General features: G+C 37.0%; 1 protein-coding gene across 7 annotated transcripts in view; it reads right to left on the bottom strand.

The window, feature by feature from the left end:
• The window catches only part of LOC5578353 (exostosin-1), a 538,741-nt gene that overhangs the window by 82,811 nt on the left and 441,315 nt on the right, over positions 1 to 14,615 (bottom strand). The window lies entirely within an intron of this gene.

Raw genomic sequence — 14,615 nt, 5'->3', positions numbered from 1 at the left:
CTTGAGAGAAAATCCGAAAGTATGAATCCAAACCAGTAGCCATGGTTTTCACACATCACTTAATCACAGTTTTCCACATTCCTATTTTTCACGTCAGAGAAATTAGAAACCACAGTTGCCAACGTTCCTCCCCGCAGGCAACAAAGATTAAGACTAATGCCGTTCATGTTCAACGTCAGAAACCGAATTTCCATTGCTGCTATTTATTGCTGCTGCATCTACCGAACGAGATCTACTGCTGCAGTCAGTCAGACTCAGTAAAACACAATGCTTTTTCAAAATTATCTACCATTCATAACACAGACGGGAGAACTGCTATTCAACATGCAGTTACAGTATGCCGAATTTCGTTCATCTGTTCGTTCCAACAGCAGCAGCAGCAGCAGCAGCACCCTCATATCCATGAGCAGAAAGACGTCTTTCAAGCTCGGGAAAAAACAACCCCAGAAAGTGCTGACCGAGCGAAAAAGCTTTAGCATGTCTGAAGCTGTCTGGAACAAATCGTTTTTCTTTTACTTCATTGCCACCGTTACCTACTCCCAAACTTTCCGCTCCAAAAAATCAGCATTCGCCCCCTGCTCTCTCTAGCTCTAAAGGAAGGGGAAAATGGTTCAAAGTGACAACTTAAGCTGAATCACATTTTACGAAGATATAACAGAGTTTTACAAGAAACTTGTAACGTTTCTCAATAGCTTTCAATATTTCGTTTTGTCGAATTAGCAATTTTCGGAAAAGCAGTGTATCTCTATATAAATAAAAATGGAGTGGTGTTTGTATGTCACGAAATGGCTTGAGAACGGATCAACGGATCGACTTAAGTTTTTCACTGTTGTACTCGTCAATGGATGCGACGTGTTCGTGAGAGGAAAAAGTTCGGGAAAGTTTCCAAAATAATTGGAAAATCGGGTGGTGTCATTTTGTATGGAGAATTGCATGACGGTTTACAACATCCTGCTTGATGGCAAGACGAAGTTTGCCGGGACCACTGGTTTTAAATAAAATATTATTTATGATGCTTTACAAAACTATTAATTCAAATGAATGGACCAGAATGTACTGAAACATTTGGTAGGACGAATCAAATTATAGGGGTAAGTAGTATTGGGCTTGAATAGACTGTTTTAATTTCATCGTGTTGTAGGGATGCTCTGATGTTTCAAATCGTTTGACATTGGAGTTGATGCGATAGAATGATGAAATCAATTCCTTTCAATATTATTAGAGAAAAAACTACCTTAAAAAAGTGCGAAAAGCTCAGCGCACAAGCCATTTACACCTCTATTAAAATCTGGTATGCCTCCAAAAAAAAACTCCAATCGTCTTTGAAAATACTCCCCTCTATACGCTTTGACACTCCTCCTTGAACTCTTTGGGAGTTGTGGATGTGAGTCATTTTAGGGGACGGGGAGGGGCCATAATAGATGTTTAAGGAATTGTGGGATGGTTCAAGTAAAATTTAAACTGGAATTCGAAAAAGTAAAAGTAAGGGATGTCCTGGAACTCAATTTATGTCTCTCTAAAACCCTCTCAGACCTTTCACCTCATAGGGGAATTCCCACCCCACTCTAACCCCTCCCGAACAATCATAAACTTCTCATAAACCTCATAAATCAATTAATCAAGAAGAAACAGCAGAAACAGGTGGTTAAAAATTGAATTGGATTAAGGGACCTATATTTTAAGTCGGGTCGATCAAAATTACTCGACTGAAGTCACTGTCGACCAAAAAATTTGTTAGACACGGCTCTGCCACTCGAGTTTTTCAACAAGTGTTTCTCTATGTGACTGGATTACTACGGTAGTCGACGGGTGACATCTGAATTAATTACACATGCTTACTTTGATCGACAATGACTACAGATGAGTCACGTGAATCTGCTTGATTTACAAAATAAACCCCTTAATCCATTCGGGGTGGACGGTTTTACAACTTTATCATAAAATTTCCTTTGGTAACTCCAGAAAGAGTTGTAATATATAATAATAATATTTGAATCCAGCCCAGAATAAGTCGTTTCATAAGAGCACATGCACGTCACTACTTAAATCTGGTATGCCTATCTCTAGATAATCCATCATACGGCCATCATGGAACTCAGATTTTGTTCCCGAAAAACCCACTTGGATACAGCGGTGCCAAACTTCCAGATCCGCCTGGAATATTCAACATTGTTCAGCCTCCATTTTACAAAAATCCGGAAGATCCACCTAAAAATTTGCTATGAATTTGTAAGGTTCTCGTTCGCGCCCGACTTGACCGTTCCGGTAGCAAAATTGTCCTATAGTGGTTTCTGCGCTTGTGTACATACACGGTACATGTCACCAACACTACTTAAAAATTGCTGGTGGAAAATATAAACAAAGATCAGCTGTTCCCAGCAAAATCAAATGGCAGTATTTTCAACCAGCAAATTTGCGCATGTGTTCGTGACACCGCTCGGCGAGAGCTCAATTGTTCACTACAGCAAGGAGCATGAGGAGAAACGACAAATGTGGGAGTATCATCATCAGCAGAAGCATACCAACCGAGCAGTGCGCGGTCACTCACTGATGTCAACATTGATTCATGAGTGACGCGCACGCACGCAACAACAGTCGAAGGGAGCTCAATGTCATAATTATCATCGCTATCTTCGCGCGCAATGGATCAATGCACGAGCTCACCATATGACGCTTGAGCGGTGCCGAATTCACTCGTTGCCATGGTCACGTAAATAACACGGCACCGCTCAAACGTCAAATAATGAACTCGTGCATCGGTCCATAGATCAGGGCAGCGCGAGTGGCAGTGCAATCAGATTTCCGATATTTCTGGAATGCTCGAAGATGAACATATCCAGAATGTTCTAGATGCCCTCGGGAGGGTATATAAAGCGAGAAAAAACGTCGTATCGACGAATACTATTTTATGACCTGGTAGTGATGTGTTAGTAAGTGAAAGGTTTGTTGAGCTAGCGAAAGCTGTTCCCATGTTTTCTTTCGTGAGAGTGCGGCGCCTCAACATTCCTTCAAACCAAATACCGTATCATTGGAGTGGAACCGGCCTGCAGTTCCTGGTTCAATATCGAAACGTTCTCGCTATTCGAGGCGACCATCCGAGAAATTCCCGCCAATCAAGGAGCCGATCAGTCGCATTGTTTGTCTGCCCTGATCATAAGACGACCAGCCGAGGAGTTCCCGCCGTGACAATTGGTGCAAAACTGTGGATTATTTGCAGCTTGCAAGGACACCGAATCGTGAACTTGACGACCAACCGTCGGTCGTCAAAGTGTATACCAAGAGAAGCGAGAAAACGAAATATCTCTTTCGAATCACACACCCAAGTCCACCAAAAAGAAGGACAAGGAGGAAGAACACACGTATGACAACGTGAAATTCCTCATCCACCAACGTGGCCTAATCAAAAGAATGGTCACAATGATCAACTGCACCCAAGAGGAAACCGAGGACAATTCATCGAGGATAACCTAATCGTTACTCAAGGCATACACGAATAAGCTGAAGCTCCATTATGAGGAGTTTGCCGCAGCTCATCGAGAAGTCTTGAATGCGACACCGCTGGCAAAGTATGAGGAGCATGAAGAGCTTTCGACATGCTGCATACTGAGGTCCTAGATCGGATCGAACGGCTCTCCGTGAAAGTAGCTATTACAGCTCCAATCCCAAGCTTCAAAGAGAAAGTGAACATCGTCGAACACAGCAATTAATCGGACACCATGAAGCTGCATGATCTAGACAAGGATCTCGTCGGTGACGCCTCAAGAAGAATTACTGCCAAGATGATCCAGGACAACAACTTTCAGCAGACTTGGAAGCAGTTGAAGGATCACTTTGTGAACCCGCGACCAGAAAAAACACATCTGGCTGGTCTGCTGGAACACAAACCCTTAGCAAAGAGGAGTTACAAGGATCTGTTGGAGCTGGTGAACCACGTTGGAGGTCTGGATCATCAATGCCGACGCGATGTCTGGGCTTCTGCTGACAAAGATTATAACGACAAGAGCACAGTAAGCTACCTGACTTCGAGCAAACGATGAAGTTCATGCAGAGCGAGTGCCAAGTATTGATGTCACCAAACTGCTACCGTGAAGAAAGAAACTCCAAGTCTTACGCACTCTTGTCTTATATGCAGTGAGGATCATCGTCACTTCGAGTGTCCAACTTTCAATAAGTGGACAATAATGCAACGCATCGCGAAGACTAAGTAGTTGAATCTGTGCTATAACTGCCCTAGTACAGGACATCGATCCATCAAGTGCTCATCGAAGAAGACCTGTTCGGAGTGTCATCGAAAGAACCACACACTTCTGCATGAGGAACCGAAGCATCCACCAGAGAGACGCTCTAAACCGGTGCAGCAGGTAAGCACAACTCCGGTGAATCAAACAGTTTCGAAAGCTCGAGTCGTCGTCGAACACAACTGTTCCTAACAACAGACCGTTGGAGCAGAAGGCGACTATGCTCATAAAAGCTGTAGTCAACCTGAAAAACATTTGCAACAGGAAAATTCTCTGCCGATTGCTATTGGATTCCAAGATATTAAGGGTGCAATGTAGATATATTTCCGTGAGAGAAAATCTTGCAGATATTGTATCTCGAGGTAGGCTCCCGGAAACCTTTCGTACCAACGTCGTGGAAAGCAAATGGACCTGTTCTATTGGACATTGGAAGTTAACGTCATAATCATCATCACCGTTGCGCGTTACAGATCAGGACAACGTGAGTGCAACCAGATTCCCAACATTTCTAGAATGCTCGAAGCTTGACATATCCGTTGTTGTTGTTGTTTGAGAGGGACTTGAATCCGAAGGTCATTCGTCCTTCTGAACATATTCAGAATGAGCTAGTTGCCCTTTGGGAAGAAACGTCGTATCGACGAATAGTAATTTCTGACTCGGCAAACGGTGAAGTGTTAAGTGAAGTGTTAGTAAGTGAACGGTTTATTGAGTTGGCGAAAGCTCTTCCCGAGTTTTATTTCTTAAGACAGGTTTGCTACTGACAAGAAAAGGAATCGCCTATCTCGATGCGTGGAAAATTTCTTCCCAGAAATGGTCCAGAAAATCACATTTTTCTGATCGCAGTACGCAGTTGAGAAGAAATGTCATTTCGAATGGAGCTCTCTGTGGGAAATTTCTTGACCCATTCAGTCAAGGAATTTCTTTACTTTTCTTGAGCGGAACAGCATACTTAGCTTTAAGAGAAAGAAAATTTCCATTCGGCGCTCAACAGTTGTGCCTTTAAAATCCCCCGAACGCTAATAAACTTCTCCTGAACTGTATGAGGCAATACATTAAAGTCATAACGGAAGGAGGGTTCATAATGAAGTTGAAGTGGATATAAAAAGATTTGGGATCGAATTCAAATGGTTAAACAAGTGGAATATAAGGAGGACAAAGCATTACTTCCTCTATTACAACTCAAATCTGGTATTTATTATCCCCTCCTCTTTACTTAGAATATCCCTAAACGCCCTCTAGGACACTAATAAAGTCCTCCTGAATCCCAAAAAGACAAATTACAAGCGGGTCATAATGGAAAGGGGGGAAAATGGATTTGGAGGATTTGGAGACATTTGAAATATAGTTTGAATTGTTGAACTTGTGGTTAAGGGAAGAAAAAAAATAGCCTAATCTTCCTTCCTCCTATTGGCGTAAGAATAGAGGGAAGGGGGGGAGGCAGAGGTTGTTTTCGCATTGGCCTTATTATGTTTTATTGTTTTAAATTTGAAAGAAAATACAAAATTTATTTGATTTGTAGCAAAACTTTTGGAGCCACCCTACTATACTCCTTTAAAATTTTAAGTATAAACAGATTTCTTCTTACCTTCTGTAAGGATGGCTTCTGAAATTTTTATACAAACCTTTTGAATATTAGTTAAATAATATTGTAAGATTTTTACATACTTCAACGTGAATTCCTCCTGGAGGACAGCAATTCCTACTATGTCTACTTTTTATCCACAAACTGATTCTAAAATTTGTTCTCAGATTCAAATTAACCTTTCAAGAGTTTAAAGTTTTCCCTAGAAATTGATTTGATTCTATTAAATCTTTTATTGAGTTATGTTACTGAAAAAAAAATATTTTTTTTTAAATCTTCAAACAGTTTTCCAAAAATTTTATTACAAATTCTTTCGCGAAAATTTTATAACAAATTCTTTAACACGAAAAGGAGAACGGATTCATTTTGATTTTCATGATGAAATGATCTTTGTTAAAACATTTCTTCAGAAATAGTTTTATAAATTATTAGCAAAATTCATATTCTAGGATTGATGTTTGATTGAAATTCCAGGGCAGAATTCCTAGAGGCTTTCTGGCAGAATTGTGGAAAGTTTTAATGAAACTTATGGTTATTTTTTTTGTAAGTTCATTAGGGAGGTTTATGTAATCATTCACCATTAAAGAAAAGATCATAAATATATACTTATCTCTAGTTGTTCCGTTGTCCATATGCCCCACCTGCTTCGATATTTTGTTATTTCTCCTATCATGGCATGACGCTTCCTTGAGGAACGTTGTACAAACATCTTTTCCAGTAGCGTAGCTGGGGAGATGCGGTCGGTGCGAATCGCACCAGGCCACGGATTGTGGGGGGACCCCAGATTGTTATGAAAATTGCTCATAGTTATTGAGTTCCCTCCAGAAATTGTTATAAATTTGCTCCAGCAAATGCTCCAGATTTACAATGAAAATTTTCTCAGAAATTTTGACAATACATGTTTGGAACCATTTCTCTTGATATTACACTAAAATTGTTTGAAAATATTTCTACAAACATTTTTCAAAGAAAATATCAAGGTTTATCCTAGGATTGATTAAATTCGTAAAACATTATTTTAAAATGTCATAGAAGAGTTCGCCGAAAAGTTCTCAGTCTTCAGTCGTTTTCAGAACAATCCTTCAAGAATTACCCCAGGAATTGCTGCATATATTCTTCCAGGGATAATTACAAAAATTTGAAAGGGAATTCTTTTAGAAATTTCCCAAAGAGTTCTACTCGAAATTATCCCGAAATTTCCCCTGAGAAAATTTGGTTTGATTAATTTTCTTGTAATTATTTTGGTAATTCCTCCGAAGACTCATCCAAGACATCCTGAACAGTCCAGAAGGGATCCGGAGATTTTAGACTTCTTTCTTGTAGGAATCAAACATGCATTTCATCAGTGATATCTTTTTTTCATGAATTCCCTCCAATTATTTCTGAAAAATTTCCTTCGCACTTTCTTGGACAAACTCCAAGAGAAATGTGGTAATAATTGTTTGAGGACTTCTTTGGGAAATTTTCTGAAAGCGTTATTGGAAAAAGTTCTGAATAAATTCTTCAAGGTACCTTGAATAAAAATCCTTATCCTTATTGGAATTGCTTAGACTGTGGAGCAATCGTTCAATGTTCTTCTGAAGAAATCTTCGAAATAACAGCTGAAGGAAATTTTAAGCAAATTCTGAAGAAAATCATTCAATCCCATATAATTCAAGAAATGCCTTTTGTGAGACAAGTCGAATTACTGGAGCAAACAATATTGAAACGTGTATCCTGTTTAGTCTCCTTTTGATCTCATATTTCAGATATAAAGTATCTAAAGTTTTTTAGACACTTGAGTTTTTTAGACACTTAGTTTTCAATAATTGACATTTTAATTACTAAATAGAATGTTTAAGTCGAATTTAACAATAGATGAGCACAAGGTCCATTATTGTTAATTTCAAATATTAATGTTGATGAATAGTATGTTATTATTCCGATTAATTGACTAGTCAACTGGCACACATTCCAATTTTTAAGGGCCCTAAATTTACCACCGCATTGGAACCTGAAAGTTCCAGCTACGCTAGAGATCTTTTCATACTCCAATAAGCAGCGAAAATTCTAGGAGTTTCGAAAATTCGCTGAATGCTTATACGTTGTTTTTGAATATCCATTAAGAATTCCTCAACAAATTTTCGAAATGTTGGAAAAAAATTTCTCCAAGATTTCAATTTTGTAAAAAAATTCTTGCGAATTTCATTGTAAGGTATCTTCGACAATGATCTTGAAAATACCGAAATCCCAAAAAAATATTTAAGTATTTCTGGAATAGTTTTTGAACCAAAAACGGACCAAACATTTCCGGTCAGGAATTTCGTCATAAAGTTTTAAAAATTCTTCGGTAAACTCTTGAACTTTAGAATACAGGAATTTAGTATTTCTTTCCCGATTTCGACTTAAGCTGAAATTATTCAACAAATTTCTTTAAAAGTTCTTCCAAAAGTCTTTTATGTGAATTTCTCCCCAAATTTGGATATGGAAATAGATATGAAATGAATCGTTGAGTAGTTTTTGAAGAAATCCCTAAAATATATTGAACTATTCTTGGAGTAATTTTTGAACCAACAATGAGCATACGATGTTGAGTACGAAGACGTTCAGTTGAAATTCGGTTGATTTTTTCGGAAGAATTGTAGGACGACATCTCATGGGAAACAATAGTATAATTCTCGAAAGAAATCGGTAAACAAATTGCTAGGATATTTTTGGTAAACAAATTGCTAGGATTTTTTTTTGAGTATTCTTGCGAGAGATTTTGAAAGAACAGTTGAACGTTTTCCGCTACAAATCTATATACATTCCTATCAACACTTGAAGTTTTCTTAGATATGCATTTTTGAAAAAGCTTTTAAATGTAATTTCCGAGAGAGTTTTGAAAGAACTTATTTAAGAATCCTGTTAAAGTACTTACGAAATATGGTGGAATATTAAAAGGAATCCTTCGAGTAACACCTGGAAGAATCATTTAATGTTTTTATGCAGGAAGTTCCGGTTAATTTTTTGCTGTGAATTTTTCAAGAAATCCGTGATAAAATACCGAGAGATTTTCAAAAAAAAATGTTGGAAATTGGAATCTGAAGAAGAACCGTAGGAAGAACCTCAAAAACAAAGATGGAAAATCTGTTGGTGAACTCTCTGCAGAATTTGTTAAGAAAAGCCTTGATTGGTGATTTTGAAGACAATTTTAGTGAGACTCCCAGAAATTCTTGCACTATTTTTCGGAGGATTCCTCAGTTATTGCAGAAAATGCTTATTAAATTATTAATTAACAACTGGATGATGCTTCGAACTTACAATTAAAAATAATCTATATAAATAAAAATGGAGTGGTGTTTGGTGACGAAATAACTAGAGAACGCGTGAACGGATTTACTTGATTCTTTCAAAGTTATGTTCTTGCAGTGTTCCAATGTATTAGTGTGCACAAAAAGTCGAAAAACTTAACGTGAAAATTCAGGAAACCACGGGTAGGAAACTGACACTTTTTCAGTGGAATTTTGTTTCACATTATCAAACTGTCCACTTCGGGACAAAACAAGGTTTGTCGGGTCAACTAGTATGTAATAAGAACACATTGAACTTTCTTTAAGATATGTTTAAAAGAACTTCTGGAGTTTTCTTTCTCGTATTTCTTCAAGAGATTATTGATCAATTTAATGAAGATTCTTCTTGTAAGATCAGAAAGCTCAAAGACATTTCAGAAAAAAAAACTGTTTATTGATAATTACTAAACCCGTGAATGATTATCAATGGGAATCCCAGAAGGAACTCTGTAAAAAACAGGTAAAGGAGTTCTTGAACAAAGCACTGAAAAAGTACGGAAATATTTATGCAGAAATCCCAGAGAGAATTCTGAATGGAATCTTTTTGAAGCAAATGGTTGAATACCTGAAAAGATCGTGGAAGAATCTAAAGGGATATTCCTCGTGAGTTAGGTATTTGTAAAAAATCTTGGATTAAATAAAGAATGAATATTTTTCATAGTGAATATTTAAATTGATAATGTGCAATGTAAATAATTTAAACAAATAAAATAAAATCTATGAAAACTACCAAATTCGTGAAAATCGTGATTATTGCGACCGGCATTGCTTCTGTAAAAAATAATGTGCTAAGCCACTCCCTAGGTCCCCTTCAGAAAAAAATCCTAGCTACGCCAACGCTTACGCCCCTATTAGAATCTATCTTATCTAGAAACCCCATTAAAAGGCCAGGTTACTCAATTGTCGTCCCTTAAACTCTCTCAAACTAATTAACTCCCCTTGAATCTCATAGGGCAATTTAAAAAGGAGGTAACAATAGAAAAGTAATATACAATATGCTGTAATATGTCATCTTCAAAGTAGCGTAATAAGATATTGAAGTTCCAGGAATTAAATTATACTACCAATGGAGAGATTCTAAGTATTTCCAACCCGGTGAGTACTGTAAATATTAATAATTCCACCAATATGTGAACTGGGCCATTTTACCCCATGAGTGCATTTTGCACCACTTCACCCTAAAGCTGGTGCTCCTTCATGCATGCACCTTCTCGAGTTAAGGGCGTTCCAAAGAATATTGAGAAGCTTGCGCTTAGTTGCACCCCTGCGGCGTGTATGCCAACCGTCTATGCATGTTGAGACGTATCTTGTGCTTTTCCCATTCAGAAACCCCTTTTCGCCGCTCCGGGGCTTGAAGCTATGAAGCACACTAAACAAGCTCCGGTGTACAGGGGTAGCTTCCAACTCGTCTGAGATCCTTTCGTATCGTATACGACGACGTTTACTGAAGCCGCTTACACTCATTTTGAAGACGGGAAAGACTAGCTACAGTTATCTCACTATTCGGCACATTGGCCCAAAACTGGCCACAAGTTAATAAAATGAAGACTGAAAATAATTTTTCTGACTTTCTCAAATACCTTCTGAATATGAAAGTTTTAGAAAAAAAAAATTGGTCTATATTTCGAATTTTCTATAATGTCTATAGTCATGTCTGCCAAAATATGGAATCGCTAGAACCAGAGATGGACAAAAAATCACTTCCCTACGCTTACATTCTTCATTTTTTTTATTCTTTATCAGTATTATTCAAAACATTACATTCATATCTTATGTCTAGGTGTTCTGTGTTAGACAACACTATCTTCCTTATGTGGTATAACAAATTAAGCTTTTATTACACATTTTGTTAACAGCTTATTACATTTTATTTGCCGTAGCAGTTCATAATTTTTACAGGTAAGTTGATTTCCTGGAATTATTAATTATATTTTAATTGACATTTGTTACAATGCTTCAAATATGGATATTCTATGTAAATCATTGGTTCTATACCAGGGAGGAAGTTTCAGAATCATTTGCAAAATTTAATGTTGAATTCTCTGCAGAGCTTTCTTCCTGGTTTTACAACAGCTAGTCCACATTGGTACAGCATACAACATGGCTGGCCTAAAAATTTGTTTGAATATCAAAAGCTTGTTCTTGATTTTCTATTAATAAGAGGATAGAGACATTTTACATATTTGTTACAATTGGCTTGCATGCCCTCAATGTGATTTTTGAAAGTTAAATTTTTATCCAACATGAGACAAACTTAAGTTAATATGACTGATTTATTGGAACCCCTCTCAAAGTGACAACATGTCTAGTTAAAGGCTTTTAATAAAGAGCTTTTGGTTTATATGGAAATATTATTAGTTGAGTTTAGGAAGCATTAGGAGAAATCTTCCATTTTTGCAAGTATGAAGAAAATATATACAAATAGCGTATTTTTAAGACGGATCAAGAGTTTAAGATCATCGTATATAATCACGGATTCAAATTTTACTTCACATTTTTGGATTGCAATGCCCCTGGCTTCAACAATGGAATTTGGTAAAGTTTCAAGAGCATTGTCAATATCAAGTTTTGTTTGTGAAGAAATGTGAACATCAAGATTACTATCAATATATGTTTCATATATTTTCCAGTAGGCTCGAAAATAATTGATAGTGGAGCTGAAAGGATAGAGAATCGATAGGATATTTGAAATGTAACAGTGACATGATCAGAATCAAAAGCACCATGAGAATCCAAATTCTTCCATCATTTTGCCCAACATTTACACGGAATGCGGCCACTGTGCCCGGTCTTGTTTGCCGTTTTCTAAGAAATTGATTTCATTTTACGCCCCGTTTTCCCCGCCCCTTTTTGGCTCCTCTCGGTACTAACGCCCCGTTCCGCATTTTAGAATTTCAACATGAAAGTCAGCATTCACGAAGTTCTTATCGGGGAGCCCATTTTTCCTAGCGCTGCTGCTGCCATATCTCGGCGGCATGGCATGGGTAGACAGTTGCTCTTCATTTCTAAACACGGCACCTCGGTGAATAGAAATTACTTTATCGCTCTATCTACGAAGGTGCCACAGGCAGTAGAGTATTACTGGTGCCGTTTGTGTTACTTTCCCACATGAGGTGTTAGGCAATGGTATACCTCTCGGAATGCAATCGACATGGAATGGAAGTTTCTCTCATTTGTTTTGGAAATGTATCGGGAGTGATTTATTTGTGTGTTTTCAGGGAAACGCAGTTACTTGTATTATGTATTCAATTGGATTTTTCTGAGCATAAATAAGTTTTCAATTAAATCATTTTTCGTTTTTTTTTTATTCTTTTTTTGGAATCATTCCAAACATTACATTCATTTCTTATACCTCTGGGTGTTTTGTGATAGACAAACTATCATCCTCATTTGGTATAACAAAATTAAGCTTTTATTCACATTTTGTCAACAACATATAACATTTCATTTGCCGTAGCAGTTAGGAATTTTTACAGGTGAGTTGCTTATAAGAGAATAAAAAACGTTTTCAATTTACTTAACCTAACTTAACCAAAACATATAACGCATTAATCATGTCTAAAATTAATGATTATTTTATTTGACATTTGTTCCAATGTTTCAACATTGGATATTCTATGTTCTCCTTCTTGGTATAGAACACCTGGTAGCTTCAGAATCATTTTCAAAATTTTATTTTGAATCCTCTGCAAAGCTTTCTTTCTAGTATTACAACAGCTAGTCCATGTTGGTACAGCATACAACATGGCTGGCCTGAAAATTTCTTTGAAGATCAAAAGCTTGTTTTTAAGACAAAGTTTCGATTTTCTGTTAATAAGTGGATACAGACATTTTAATTTTCGCAACAATTGGCTTGCCCTCAAAGTGATTTTTGAAAGTTAAATTCTTATCTAGCATGAGCTCAAGATACTTAACTTCATATGCCAATTTATTGGAACCCCTCTCATCGCGACAACATGTCTACTTGAAGGTTTCAAATAAAGAGCTTTTGGTTTATGTGGGAATATTTTAAGACGAATTTTGGAAGCATTGGGAGATATCTTCCATTTTTGCAAGTATGAAGAAAAAATATCCACACTTTTGTGTAATCGACTACAGATGACACGCACACTTCGTCCTTTGGCGGAGAGGCCTGTGTCGTTGGCAAACATGGATTTTTGACATCCCTGAGGTAACTCAGGTAAGTCAGATGTGAAAATATTGTATAATATTGGTCCCGAAACGCTGCCTTGGGGAACACCAGCTCTTACAGGAAGTCTTTCAGACCTGGAGTTCTGATAATTAACCTGAAGTGTACGATTTGACAGATAACTCTGAATTATTCTAACAATGTATGTTGAAAAATTAAAGTTTTTTAATTTTACGATCAAACCTTCATGCCAAACACTGTCGAATGCTTTTTCTATGTCTAGAAGAGCAAGACCAGTAGAATAGCCTTCAGATTTGTTGGAACGGATCAAATTTGTTACACGTAAAAGTTGATGAGCGGTCGAATGTCCATGGCGGAATCCGAACTGTTCATTGGCAAACATTGAATTTTCATTGATGTGGACCATCATTCTGTTCAAAATGACCTTTTCAAAAAGTTTACTGATTGAGGAAAGCAAACTGATTGGACGATAGCTAGAAGCTTCTGCAGGATTTTTGTCTGGTTTTGAAATTGGAACAACCTTAGCATTTTTCCATTTGTCAGGAAAATATGCTAATTGAAAACATTCGTTGAATGTATCAACAAGGAATGATAAGCTATTTTCTAGAAGTTTCTTGATGAGGATGTAGAAAATTCCACCATCACCAGGAGCTTTCATATTATTCGATTTTTTAATAATAGTTCCTACTTCATCCAAATCAGTCTCCCAAGGATTTTTGAAAACGTTCTCTTGATTGAGAATATTTTCGATGTCCTGAGTAACTTGATTTTCAATTGGACTAGTAAGTCCTAAATTAAAATTGTGCGCGCTTTCAAACTGCATAGCAAGTTTTTGAGCTTTTTCGCAATCAGTTATTAATAATTTATTTTCCTCTTTCAATGCCGGTATTGGCTTCTGAGGTTTTTTCTATATTTTAGATAATTTAAGAAAGGGCTTAGAGCCAGGGTCCAATTGAGAAATCTCATTTTCAAAATTTTTGTTTCTCAATTGTGAAAAACGTTTTTTGATTTCTTTCTGCAAATCCTGCCATATAATTTTCATAGCAGGATCGCGATTGCGTTAAAATTGCCTTCTCCTCACGTTTTTAAGACGGATCAAAAGTTTAAGATCATCGTCCATAATCACGGATTCAAATTTTACATCACATTTTGGAATTGCAATGCTCCTGGCTTCAACAATGGAATTTGTTAAAATTTCAAGAGCATTGTCAATATCAAGTTTTGTTTGTAAGGAAATGTTAACATCAAGATTAAAGTCAATATATGTTTCATATATATTCCAGTCGGCTCGAAAATAATAGAAAATGGAGCTGATAGGATTGAGAATTGATTCA

This window comes from Aedes aegypti, chromosome 3 (assembly GCF_002204515.2).
Source record: "Aedes aegypti strain LVP_AGWG chromosome 3, AaegL5.0 Primary Assembly, whole genome shotgun sequence".
In the NCBI taxonomy this organism is placed as follows: Eukaryota; Metazoa; Arthropoda; class Insecta; order Diptera; family Culicidae; genus Aedes; species Aedes aegypti.
The sequence above is the reverse complement of the archived record's forward strand: the minus strand, read 5'-3'. Positions and strand labels throughout refer to the sequence as shown.